The sequence below is a fragment of the Hypomesus nipponensis genome, chromosome 2, assembly GCF_054491055.1.
Source record: "Hypomesus nipponensis isolate SF chromosome 2, ASM5449105v1, whole genome shotgun sequence".
Taxonomy (NCBI): domain Eukaryota; kingdom Metazoa; phylum Chordata; class Actinopteri; order Osmeriformes; family Osmeridae; genus Hypomesus; species Hypomesus nipponensis.
The window spans coordinates 541,711-553,950 of NC_140362.1; the positions used below are offsets into that span (position 1 = coordinate 541,711).

General features: G+C 47.2%; 1 long non-coding RNA gene across 1 annotated transcript; it reads left to right on the top strand.

Moving 5' to 3' along the window:
• Nucleotides 1–9,150: 9,150 nt before the first annotated feature.
• Nucleotides 9,151–11,833, top strand: LOC146300306 (uncharacterized). The gene is made up of 3 exons (XR_014767091.1): nt 9,151–9,210; nt 9,705–9,866; nt 11,691–11,833. It is a non-coding gene; the product is annotated as an uncharacterized LOC146300306 (long non-coding RNA).
• Nucleotides 11,834–12,240: the final 407 nt, after the last annotated feature.

Below are 12,240 nucleotides of genomic sequence, written 5' to 3' on the forward strand. Positions count from 1 at the left end.
TCCGACTTCGAAAACTGACGAGCACTTCGGAGGTCTCTGGGCTTTAGAGCCAAAACGCAACAACCTGCTCTGGGAGGTCTCGGGCGCGCGAGGACACGCCTCCTCTTCGCTTGTATTGGCTCCTCACCGATTCAAGCCCACGAGAGGCATATTCAATAGGAGCAACGTTTCAGAAGGTTGCAGAGCGCATTTTACGCGCATAAAGGGATACGGTTTCTGTTTTATGCACGATATGGGAACGTGTACAGTGTATATGTTACAATAGTATTTTTGTTTCGCAAGCCATAACGCTCGCTGCAGTGCCCTAGATTTCAAACACTCCTCTCTCAAATTCTGCTTTGTTGGCCGTTGGGTGCTCTGGTCCCGGTTATTTGCAATTGTCCACGTTTAAAACATAATTCCGTCCGTTCCCTGCTCCGGACGGGACGCCGAGGGCTCGTGGAAACTGAGGGAGATGATTAGGATTCGCTGACTTTCGGTCGGGTTGTTTTGCAAATAACCACGTGGGGGAGTAAGGCGATCTATATACAGGGTTACCAAATCCCCCTTTCCACTTTTATCTGAGGGTCACTGATACCGGCACCTACAATACTATTATGGGATGTTAATTGCAATCAACGCACAAGATGCATGTAAATGAGGTGGGTCTGATGTGTATCGACGAATTAAACGGCTATAAGTATTGCGAGATAGCGAAAGTCCATCCGATTTAATACAGTTTCCTCATATCAAAGACCCACAATCAGTAATTATGGCTTTTGTAATTTTCAATGATCTCTTCATCCCCACATGCTTTGATATTATGGTCTCTCTCTGTCTCTCTCTGTGTCTCTCTCCATCTCTGGCACTAATACACAAGCACATACACCCCCCCTCTCTCTCTTTCTCTCTCTCACACACACGCACACACACACACACATACACGCACACACACACACACACTCATGTACACAGACAAACCCATGCAAATACTAGTAATAATAGGAAAATAATAATAATACAAATAATATTAATAGTAATAATCAAAGACTATTCCAGCATTGGGATACAAAGTAACAACTGATTTTAATATTCAAAATCGATGATAAATACAAAAACAAAATGAGAATTAATATACATAATGTCTTTGTCGTGGCTTCAATGACATATAGAGGCAGATAGAGAATGTTATATTTGGCCTTAAATGTAACAGATAGACTATTTAATCTAAAAGTAATAGTATTAATATTAGTGATAGAATAAGATTTGGAAAAACGTACAATTTGACAAAATGTGGACTTGTGCGAAGGCGGGATAAAGACAGACGTGGATATGCTGTGGTGTTCTCTCGAAGCATTTTACTAAACAGCAACTTAGAGAGAAATCCTGTTTCTCCCTCCTGGCTTCCCTCTCTCTGCTCTCCTCGTTGATCTGATTATTTTTCCCTTCACGTTTTGTCCCAATAGCAAATTACCAATTCTATGAATTGCAAAGCAGCTTCGGAGACGCCGAGGGAAGAGTGGGGGGAGATACGAAGATTGAAAGGGATCTTTGCAAACACAATCACGTTCTTAAATGGAAATGCGGGGCTTTAAACAAATCTTACATCTCTCCCGTTCCAGTCGCCTAAAACTCTGCAATCAGGCACATGTTCCACTCTCTCTAAAACGGGAGCTTTTTGGAAGATATTTCAGGCATCAATCCTATTTTAATTATTCACCTGAACGCAGTTTTTTAGATATAATCTCAGACGCATGTTTGTGTGTTTGTTGTCATCTTTCACATGCGAATACTCTTTGGTTTTAAAAGATGAAGTCTGTCTACTATTCATTTTTAATCCGGGACTTGAACACGGTTGACGGTAAGTCTGTCGATTTGTCCGGCTCTGTCCTTGCTAAAGTCTCTCTCGACAGTGAGGGATGTAGCGCGTGTGTCTATAAGATGTTCTTGGGGTCACAAGTTCTCGTCATCATCTCTTGAAAGGCGTGGTTTTCTCAGACCATCCTTTATATATTTATTTTAGACGAATGTTGGGAGACAAACCCACGCGTTATTCAGGTGTAATTAAGGGTCCTAGTTAAGGACGGTTTGGTCATACTTTTGTCTGAAATATCTTATTTAGCCTATGTTTATACAACATAATAACTGTTGCAGTTTGCGTGGCAGGGGCTATCCCTTATCTGTTTTATGGTAAAGCAAGGAAATATAAAAATACTTTTCAATATCCTGATGTCATTTCCCTTTTGATTCATATGTATAGGCTACTATGATATATTATAAACATGTGGTAAATCGTCTAATCGCTTCTAACAATAACAAAGGCTAAAATACATGTTATCCACTTCTTTCATAATAATACCTCGATAGGATAAATCAATGTAGAAAAACTATAATTGAATAGGCCAAATTCAAGAATAAAAAAAAAGATATTTATTCAATTTATATGTAACATAATAATCTTCTATTTAAATACCCTCTGATCTGCATGAGACCTTCAGGTTACGTCTCTCACTGCGGCGTTATGGCCCTCGCGCTGATCTCGTCCGGATGTGTGTGGAACTGCGGAGTCATAACGTGAACTCATGAAGATGCTTTCCCATGCAGTCATCCTCCGCTTCCAGTCTATAAACATCTGTCTTGTCTGCCGGAGAAGTTCACACAGACCAACTCTTGTACTTTTCTAGTCAACGAGAAGTTCAGGATAGATAGAGACAGAGATAGAGAGAGAGAAAGAGAGAAAGAGAGAGAGGGAAAGAGAGAGATGGAGAAGGAGGGCGAAAGAGAGAGAGAGAGGGAGAAAGAGAGAGGGAGAGAATGAAAGCGAGAGAAAGACAAAAACCTCGCTCCAGATGCTCGCGCGTCTCTTTGTAAAGAATATGGCCTTTTGTAGAACGAGGTGAATTTTTGCCCGGGCGCGCAACGTTGCCATGGAGAGTGCGTTAAAAGGGGTCACACAGATCCCATTGATGAACGATAGACCCAACAGGAAAAGGAAGAGAAATAGGCTAGATATGATTGGTCCTCAAAAAAAAAAAAAAAACAGATTGACAAGAAAGACAATTAGGGCCTATAAAGTTTGAGCTAAAATATTGAGCTCAAGGAAGCTAGGGGTGACCCTATCCAAAAATAACAATGTCAATTTTTAACGGCTCCGTTTTGAGAAATTAGACCCTTTCTGAATAGGCTGCCTCGACCCTGTTGCTGTATGCGGTTACAGTCAGGGCTAAAATGATTTATCCCTTCTCACTTTTTTTTTAACACTTGGTTTGTTTACTGGTATGCAGTTTAACTTACCCTAACCAAAAAATATACTTAATATAGTTATCCCATTCATTGTTTTAGTGCAAATTATTACGTCCTTGTTGCGTTCCGTGTATTTCGTAACCGACGAGGCCTATGGCCTGGATCAGAACTCTTGCAATGTTCCGTAAAGGTCGCTTGCACTCCCTGCCAGGCTGTGTGACGCGATGATGCCTCACGTGAGACCTGTCCACGGTAATGCACTGACATCCAGGTAGCATGCCACGCACCCGCACAGCCGAGCCTGCAGTGTGAGCGGAGCCCCTCGCGCCGCCAACCCTTTACCCTCTCGCCAGGAGAACACAGTAGCATGAGGTTGCTGAAGTTGTTGTTTTAAACCGAATGACCAAAAACCAAGCAACATCAAAGAAGATTTGAGAGATGTTATATGACCATTAGGGAATAATTACAAATAATAATAACATAAAATGACAACAAATCAATACACGTTGAACCGTTTAACAACATCAGATTTGCTCTACATAGTGTCGGACACTGCGTAAAGGTAGTACACATGTCCTGTTTGCAGTCTATATAGTCTTTGTATATAAAAATACAGTCTATATAGTCTATATATAAATATAGCCTACATGTATAAATACAGTCTATGTATATATAAAAATACGTGAACGTAAAACCACTTATTTTGTTCCCTGCTGCAGTTGACGTCATGTCCTCTATACAGCAAAACCCCACAGTCCCACACTCGGTCGAGCAGTTATATTAAACTGTTGTGTGTCAAGCTGCGGGGGTATATCGGCAATGTGGGAAAGGCGAAAATCCACCAGCCCAACTAAACTGAGATTTTTTGTGCCGATGGCCACTTCAGTACAGTTCCAAAAACTTTGACAACGATAAATTATTGAACGTACTCTTTCGTGGTGCATATCTTACTTTATCTGCAAGACACAAGGCACACATTTGCCGCACTGTATAGATTTTTTTAAATACATAAAATAGACCCCCAGAAATCGAAAAGTTCATGACCCTCGGTTTGACGTTGAACGCTTCTCCCTCCGTAGAGTAGGATGTTGTGACCGTTACATTTGCTCTGTATGGATTTAGAAATTCATGCTATGCAAAAACGAAAACGACAAAACACAATAATATTCCAAGTTTTACCGTAAAATATATATATATTTTTTCCACATTCTGTCCTTTTTGATGGACATGCGTAATAGGCTCTAACTATGCAATTTCAGTAAACCATTTGCCTGTTCAATCCCGAAGACCAAAACGTCCCGCGCTCTTCAGGTAACTTTTTTCGCTTTACTTTTTGGCTAATGAACCGGGACTATTCTGCCAGCATCCCCTTGAGAATGCGAAGGGAACGTTTCTCTTGTGGTGAAAGGTGCGAGTTTTCTCCCTCTATCTCCCGGCTAATTAGGCTAGGGGCTGAACACGCCGGGATGAATATTCATGAAAGACATCGCGCGCAATTAGTCGCGGAGAGAGTTCCTAACTTCAATCCCCAACCAGCACCGCACGCGCAGAGGAATGGGGTACCGGTTCCCCCTTCTCAGAATGCGTCTGTGGTCTCGAGCCAGCCAGTTCTATGAAAAGACTTCTTCCTCGTCCTCCGCTCCCCGCCTCTTCTGTCTTAAAAAAAACACAACATAATTACTCTCTTGGCCATACAAAGCTACATTTATATGGGGTGGAAGCGCGTGAAACAATAGCATTGTCCCGGTTTGAATATAGATATTTCAACGGCTTTAACGGCGGTCAAATTAATGTAGGACGCTTCTATATAGTAACAATTCTTCAATAGAAACCGTATAAAACATTCTGAAGAATGCCCATTGCTGCAATTGCGAGGATTGTCAAACCAAGTGGAACCAGAGTTTAGAAGTGTCTGACATCTGCGTGATCAGTGACCGCAACGCACGTTTTCCTCTTCCGTAAGCAAAGTGTTACAAGTACAAAAGCGATCCGGATAAATTGAATAAGAACAAGAAATTAAATGAAACACATGTAGATACACTGTATAACACTGATGAGGCTATCATAAAAAAAACGATTCCATACAATCGCTCCACTCTAACCCCCCCCCCTCCTGTTCTGTGGGTGGCTGCTCTTAGTCCTAGGCTGTGTGGCTCAATACCAGTTTGTCCACACAAGACCCACAATCCTCTACTTTGAATTCAAGGTGATCCTTATCCTCCCCCAACCATGCACCCCCCCCCCCCCCTGCCGCCTGAACTACCTCCTACTTCCATAAAGGCGTGTTTATGTATGTATGTATGTGCAGAGTGCAACTGGGGGAGGTTTTGGAGGGAGGTGGTGAGATAAGCAGAGGGTTTGGAGATGTGTGAATATGGATGGGCCTGCCTCTACTCTGCAGCTGATAGAGAGGTAAACAGCTCATGGGCTGGAGAGGTGAGATGCATGCACCTGAATACATTTGGGTCCTTCTCCCTCTCTCTCTCTCTCTCTCTCTCTCTCTCTCTCTCTCTCTCTCTCTCGTCCTCTCTCTGTCTCTCTTTCTTCATCTCCAAAGGTCTATCACATCATTATTCTCTCCCTGGTCGGTGCTGGGCTGTGGGACAATCTCCAGGATTTGGGAGTTGCTTGTGTTCTCCACCCGCTGAGCGGAGAGCAGCTTCAGTGTGTTTGGGTCCTTGTGCTCCATGTTCAGATAGGGGGATTGAGAGATCAGAGGGAACTTCCCTGCTACTTTAAAAAAACACAACATATACAGCCTTCCTCTTCTTGATATTCATCACTATCACCATCATCATCATCATCATCATCATCATCATCATCATCATCATCATCATCATCATCATCATCATCATCACCATCATCATCATCATCATCATCACCATCATCATCATCATCATCATCATCATCACCAACCAACATGTAAGCATGTTGACAGTGTGTTAGCATGTTGCGTGTATAAGCATGTTCAAAGTGTGTTAGCATGTTGGGTGTGTAAGCATGTTGAAAGTGTGTTAGCATGTTGCGTGCTTAAGCATGTCAACCACTAGCTCCCCTGTCCTGCATACGGAAAGAGAGAGAGGTGGAGAGATAGAGAGGTGGAGAGAGAGAGGGAGAGGTAGAGAGATAGAGAGGTGGAGAGATAGAGAGGGTGAGAGAGAGTGGGAGAAAGAGAACGAGAGGGTGAGAGAGAGAGAGAGAGAGAGAGAGAGGGTGATGAGAATGGAAGAGAGAGAACGAGAGGGTGAGAGAGAGAGAGAGAGAGAGAGAGAGGTGATGAGAATGGAAGAGAGAGAACAAGAGGGTGAGAGAGAGAGAGAGAGAGAGAGAGAGAGGAGAGGGTGCTGAGAATGGAAGAGAGAGAATGAGAGGGTGAGAGAGAGAGTGGGAGAGAGAAAGTGATGAGAGAGAGAGTGATGAGAGTGGGAGATAGAGAGAGAGATTCTGGTGTGATTTAACATTTCCTCTTAGTGCCTGATCCCTATTTCTCAGGTCGTCTTTTGGTTAACACACACACACACACGCGCGCACACACACGCGCGCACACACACACACACACACACACACACACACACACACACACTCACCCACCACGGAACTTCCACAGGCCCCACCACAAAGTTATTAATGAGCTGTTTAATTTTAATTAGATATTAATTCATGTAAATGCTTGCTTAATGGAGCCAAATAATTCCCCTCGGTCACTTTGGGTCTTTTGCTTTGTTTACCCTAACCCCTGAAGTTATCCTGCCTTTGTTTTAACATTGAATTTCACGTTTTCCTGGAGACTGCAGTGAAGAAATGAACTTTAGAAGCATATGGACCAACTGAAGCAACTGTGTGTGTGTGTGTTTGAGAGACAGAGAACAAGTGTGTGTGTGTGTGTGTGTGACAGAGAGAGACAAAAGAGAAAGTATTTGTGCGTGTGAGAGAGAGAGAGAGATAGAGAGATAGAGAGAGAGAGAGAGAGAGAGAGAGAGAGAGAGAGAGAGAGAGAGAGAGAGAGAGAGAGAGAGAGAGAGAGAGAGAGAGAGAGAGAGAAAGCGTATGTGAGAGAGTGAGTGTGTATCTCTGTGTGGTTGTGTTAGAGCATGCATGTCTGTGTGAGTGTGAGTGTGTGTGACTGTACTAAAGTGTAAGCCAGTGTGTGTCTCTCATTCCTTAATGCACAGCCCCGCGGGACTGGGCGGCCAGGTCAGGTTCTGTATCGACCCAGCCCTGCGTCTCAGGGTGAAGTGCAGGCGGCCATTGATCTCCGTCTGCAGACAGAGTGGGGTCTTAACCTCCAGGCCTGGTTAACTGTGAGGTGGGCTGAGCTACCTCCAGGGCCTGGCTATCTCTTGTTCTGTGTTAGCTTGTTGTTGCTGTTCACCAAAACCCTTCTCCCCCTGCCTCCCTCCCTTTCCTCACCCCTCTCCCCCTGCCTGCCTGCCTCCCTTTCCTCACCCCTCTCCCCCTGCCTCCCTCCCTTTCCTCACCCCTCTCCCCAGTCCCTCCCTCTGAGGTGGTGGTGGGGAGGGTTTGGAGTGACTCCTGCGGCCCCAGCCTCACCACTAGCCCCAGCCTCACTTCCAGCCTCACCCACTGTCCTACCCTAGCCCCAGCCTCACTTCCAGCCTCACTCACTGTCCTACCCTAGCCCCAGCCTGTCTGGCCACAGGGCTCAGACCAGCAGTCAACCTTTAGATGTCTGTAACTGTTGACCAGTCTGAGTGCTGCTTCTCACACACACTCTCACACACACACGCACACCTGCACACACACACCCTGCCTGAGCTGGGGTCTCTCTCTCTCACACACACACACACACACACACACCTGCACACACACACCCTGCCTGAGCTGGGGTCTCTCTCTCACACACATACACACACACACACACACCTACACACATATGCACACACATACACACACCCACCCACACAAACACACACACTCACACACAATGGAACTGTGAGACAGATATGAGAGGGAGAGAGAAGGAAAGTGACAGAGAGAAAGAGACATGGAGAAGAGAGAGAGAGAGAAATTAAAGATCCTGTAAAGTAGAATTGAAAATTAGTTTCAATTTCATCACACCACACAATAATGTGTTAGCTACACTCATACACATTCAAAAAAACCAAAACACCAACAAGTTACATCAACATGTTAAATTAGGCTTTGAAATTGTGAGAAAATCAGCAGTCTTCTCTGCTAGAGACTGGGGGGGCGTGTCGCCTGAAGGACCTGTAGCTCCGCCCCCTCAAATATATTGAATTTAGCAACAGCAGCAACAACTAGCTAAATCCATTACAGATATCTGAACAGACCTACCTGCTGTCTCTGAGGGTTTTATGTGTACATTACTTTGTCTGTGCATCATACCAGCTGAGTAACAGATTCACAACCGTCTGTGATCTGACGTAGGTCGCTGTGACGTGCATAGGTCCGGTTTTTGCCCCACCTATACAAAACCTGAGCTGAAAACGGAAGAGAAAGTGTTCAACAGTCTAACTCCACATTTCAGAGCGACAACGTTTTCGTGCTTTGCACATGCTTTCAGAAACAAATTTCACACAAATATAATGTACTGTGAAGCAAATCATAGAATTTGCGTAACAGGATCTTTAAGCGTTAGTGAGTTTAGTAATTTAAATATGTATTCTTCGGATCTTATAATTGAACCTTTCCATTGACATCTGTTATAACTTGGTAGGAAGAACTATAAAGGTCAAATTCAACCCCTCCCCTCCCCTCCCCTCCCCTCCCCTCCCCTCCCCTCCCCTCCCCTCCCCTCCCCTCCCCTCCCCTCCCCTCCCCTCCCCTCCCCTCCCCTCCCCTCCCCTCCCCTCCCCTCCCTTTCCCCTCCACTCCCCTCTTCCCCTCTCCTATCCTCTCAGCAGGTACCACTGTTCCACTGTTTATATTTTGTTATCTCTTATCCTGCAGGTCCAGAACAGAGCGCAGAAAACTCCCAAACCAAGTCCCCTCGCCCCCCCCTGCCAGGTTTATGCTTTTCTTTCTTCAGGTTTAGAGGTGCAACGATTCTGGGGGGGTAGTGTGGGGAGTGGGGGAGTGTTGGGGGGGTGGGGGAGTGTTGGGGGGTTGGGGGAGTGTTGGGGAGGTGGGGTAGTGTGGGGGGGTAGTGTGAGTGGGTGGGGTAGTGTGAGTGGGTGGGGTAGTGTGGGGGGGGTGGGGGAGTGTGAGGGGGTGGGGGAGTGTGGGGGGGGTGGGGAAGTGTGAGGGGGTGGGGGAGTGTGGGGGGGGTGGGGTAGTGTGGGGGGGGTAGTGTGGGGGGGTGGGGGAGTGTTGGGGGGGGAGAGACTGTCCTCTCTCCTGCCACACAGCTTCACTCTGAGTCTTTGGGCCAGGGGGGGCAGGAGGTGGGGGGCAGGAAGCAGGGGGGGGGGGGCATCTGTCCCAGCTCCTCCTCACCCCTCCTCCTCACCCCTCCTCCTCACCCCTCCTCCTCCGTATCATTTACACTCATTTTCTGGCAGTTAAAGACGGCCTGCTGCCGGCTGGGCCTGAGGAGACGCTCAGCTGATGAATCATTCGTCCGCAGCTGACGGGAGAACCAGGCTGGCTTTCATGTGGAGCTTTGTTGATTTACCATTAAAACCTGCTCTGTGGTGGGCCCCAGTCTGCTCAGGAGCTGGAAGGTGAGTGTGTGTGTGGGGTGTGTGTGGGGTGTGTGTGTGGGGTGTGTGTGTGGGGTGTGTGTGTAGGGTGTGTGTGTGTGTGGGTGAGTGTGTGTGTGGGTGGGTGAGTGTGTGTGTGGGTGAGTGGGGGTGGGAGGGGCAGGGACCAGAGGGGGGTCCGTGTGTCAGGGTGTGTGTATGAATGAGGCTGTGTGTGTCAGGGTGTGTGTGTGAATGAGGCTGTGTATGTCAGGGTGTGTGTGTGTGTGTGTGTGTGTGTGTGTGTGTGAATGAGGCCGTGTGTGTCAGGGTGTGTGTGTTAAAAGGTGTGTTTGGGGGGCAGTGGGTAGTCAGAACTATAAAGTAGACATATGTTCGACTCACTTTCACTCTTGAGCAGCAAAGCTGTGTGTGTTTGTGTGTGTATGTTTTGTGTGAGAGTGCGCGTGTTTGAGTGCTGGTGTGTGTTGAAGGTTTGAAGTATGGTGTCTACTGGTTATTATGTGTGTTCAGTGTCTAATTCTTGGTCACTTATTCTAAATTAGACACTTCATCTTAGTTTATCTTTCTGATGCAATTCCATTAAGGGCCCTACATGTTATATGACTGATCAGTTCTGTCTCTCGGCCTCTCTCTCACACACACCCTGTAATACACCCACCCGGGCAGCAGTGAGTGATGGTGCTGAGTGTGTGGAGCCAGTGCTGTTGGGTGGAGCCTGTCTGATTGGGTGGAGCCTGTCTGATTGGGTGGAGCCTGTCTGATTGGGTGTGGTGGTGTTGGGTGTTGACAGCATGGTAGATGAGGCAGGCCTCCAGCCCCTCTCAGCCCCACCCTCTCGCCCCCATCCAGCCCCGCCCCTTGCATCCGCCCAGGTCTGACAGCTGGGGTGCTGGTCTGTGACTCTATCCTGCTGACTCTATCCTGCTCGCCTACATTCTGTTACACAACACAAGTAGGAATAGTCCAGCTACACACACACTTGCACATGGATATTTACACTCACACACATCCACACTCAGAGAGCGTGTAGTGACACTAAAACACACTCCTCTCGCACACAGAATCACACTCACACGGACACACAGCCACTGAGACATAATGGTGGCCGCGGGCAATCTTAGCATGGGCTCTCTCTCTCTTTTTAGATTTCACCCCCCTCCCTCCCTCTTTCTCTCTCTCCCTCTCTTTCGGTCTCTTTCCCCTCCCTCTTTCTCTCTCTACCTCTCTCTGTCTCTCTCCTCTCTCTCTATTTCATTTTCTCTCCGTCTCTCCTCTCTCCTCTCCCTCTCTCCCTCTCTCCTCTCCCTCTCTCCTCTCCCTCTCTCTCCTCTCTCCCCTGTCTCCCCGTCTCCCTCTCTCTGTCTAGCTGCAGGGCAGAGAGCATACTCTGGTTCTCTCTGTCTGCTAGATGTGATCACCGTCATCCAGCGCCACACTGTCCAGTGCACTGCTCAGTCCAGCAGACAGCTCATTGGTGCACACACGTACACACACACACACACACACCACACACACCACACACACCCACACCACACACACACACACACAGACACACACCACACACACACCACACACACACACCACACACACACACACACCACACACACCCACACACACACACCACACACATACACACACACACACCACACACACACACCACACACACACACACACACACCACACACACCCACACCACACACACACACACACAGACACACACCACACACACACCACACACACACACACACCCTCGTGGGCAGCTTCCTGCCAGGGGATATTACACAGAGAGAGCCTGACACCTCCAAATAAGTGTTTACTGTGTGTGCATGCTCTGCTAAACAGTCCTAGGAGACACGTCCACCCCAGACCCCCGCTCTGACCCCTGAGCTGTCCATCACACCTCTGCTCTTCTGGCCCTTCCTGAAGGCCTGATTCACGGGATCATGGAACAACGCTGAAATGGATCATATTGCTTTGATGTATTACTCTGCATGATGCTTACTGTACATATCACAATAAAGCTTAGTTTTTCTGAAAAGAATCCCTTTTGTGAGTCTTCATGTCTGTCTGTCTGTCTGTCTGTCTGTCTGTCTGTCTGTCTGACTGACTGTCTGCTCAGGCAGTAAAGAGGCTTCTGACTTTATTTGATCAACGATCAGAATGGATAAGATAACATTATATTAAACACACAGTGGCTCCCTCCCCTCTCACCTGACCCAGAGAGAGAAAGAGAGAGAGGAGGGAGAGGGGGAGGGATGGATGGAGGGAGGGAGGGAGAAAGAGGGGGAGGGAGTGAGAGGGGGATGGATGGAGGGAGGGAGAGGTGGAGGAAGGGAGAGGGGGAGGAAGGGAGAGGGGGTGGGATGGAGGGAGGGAGAGGGGGAGGAAGGGA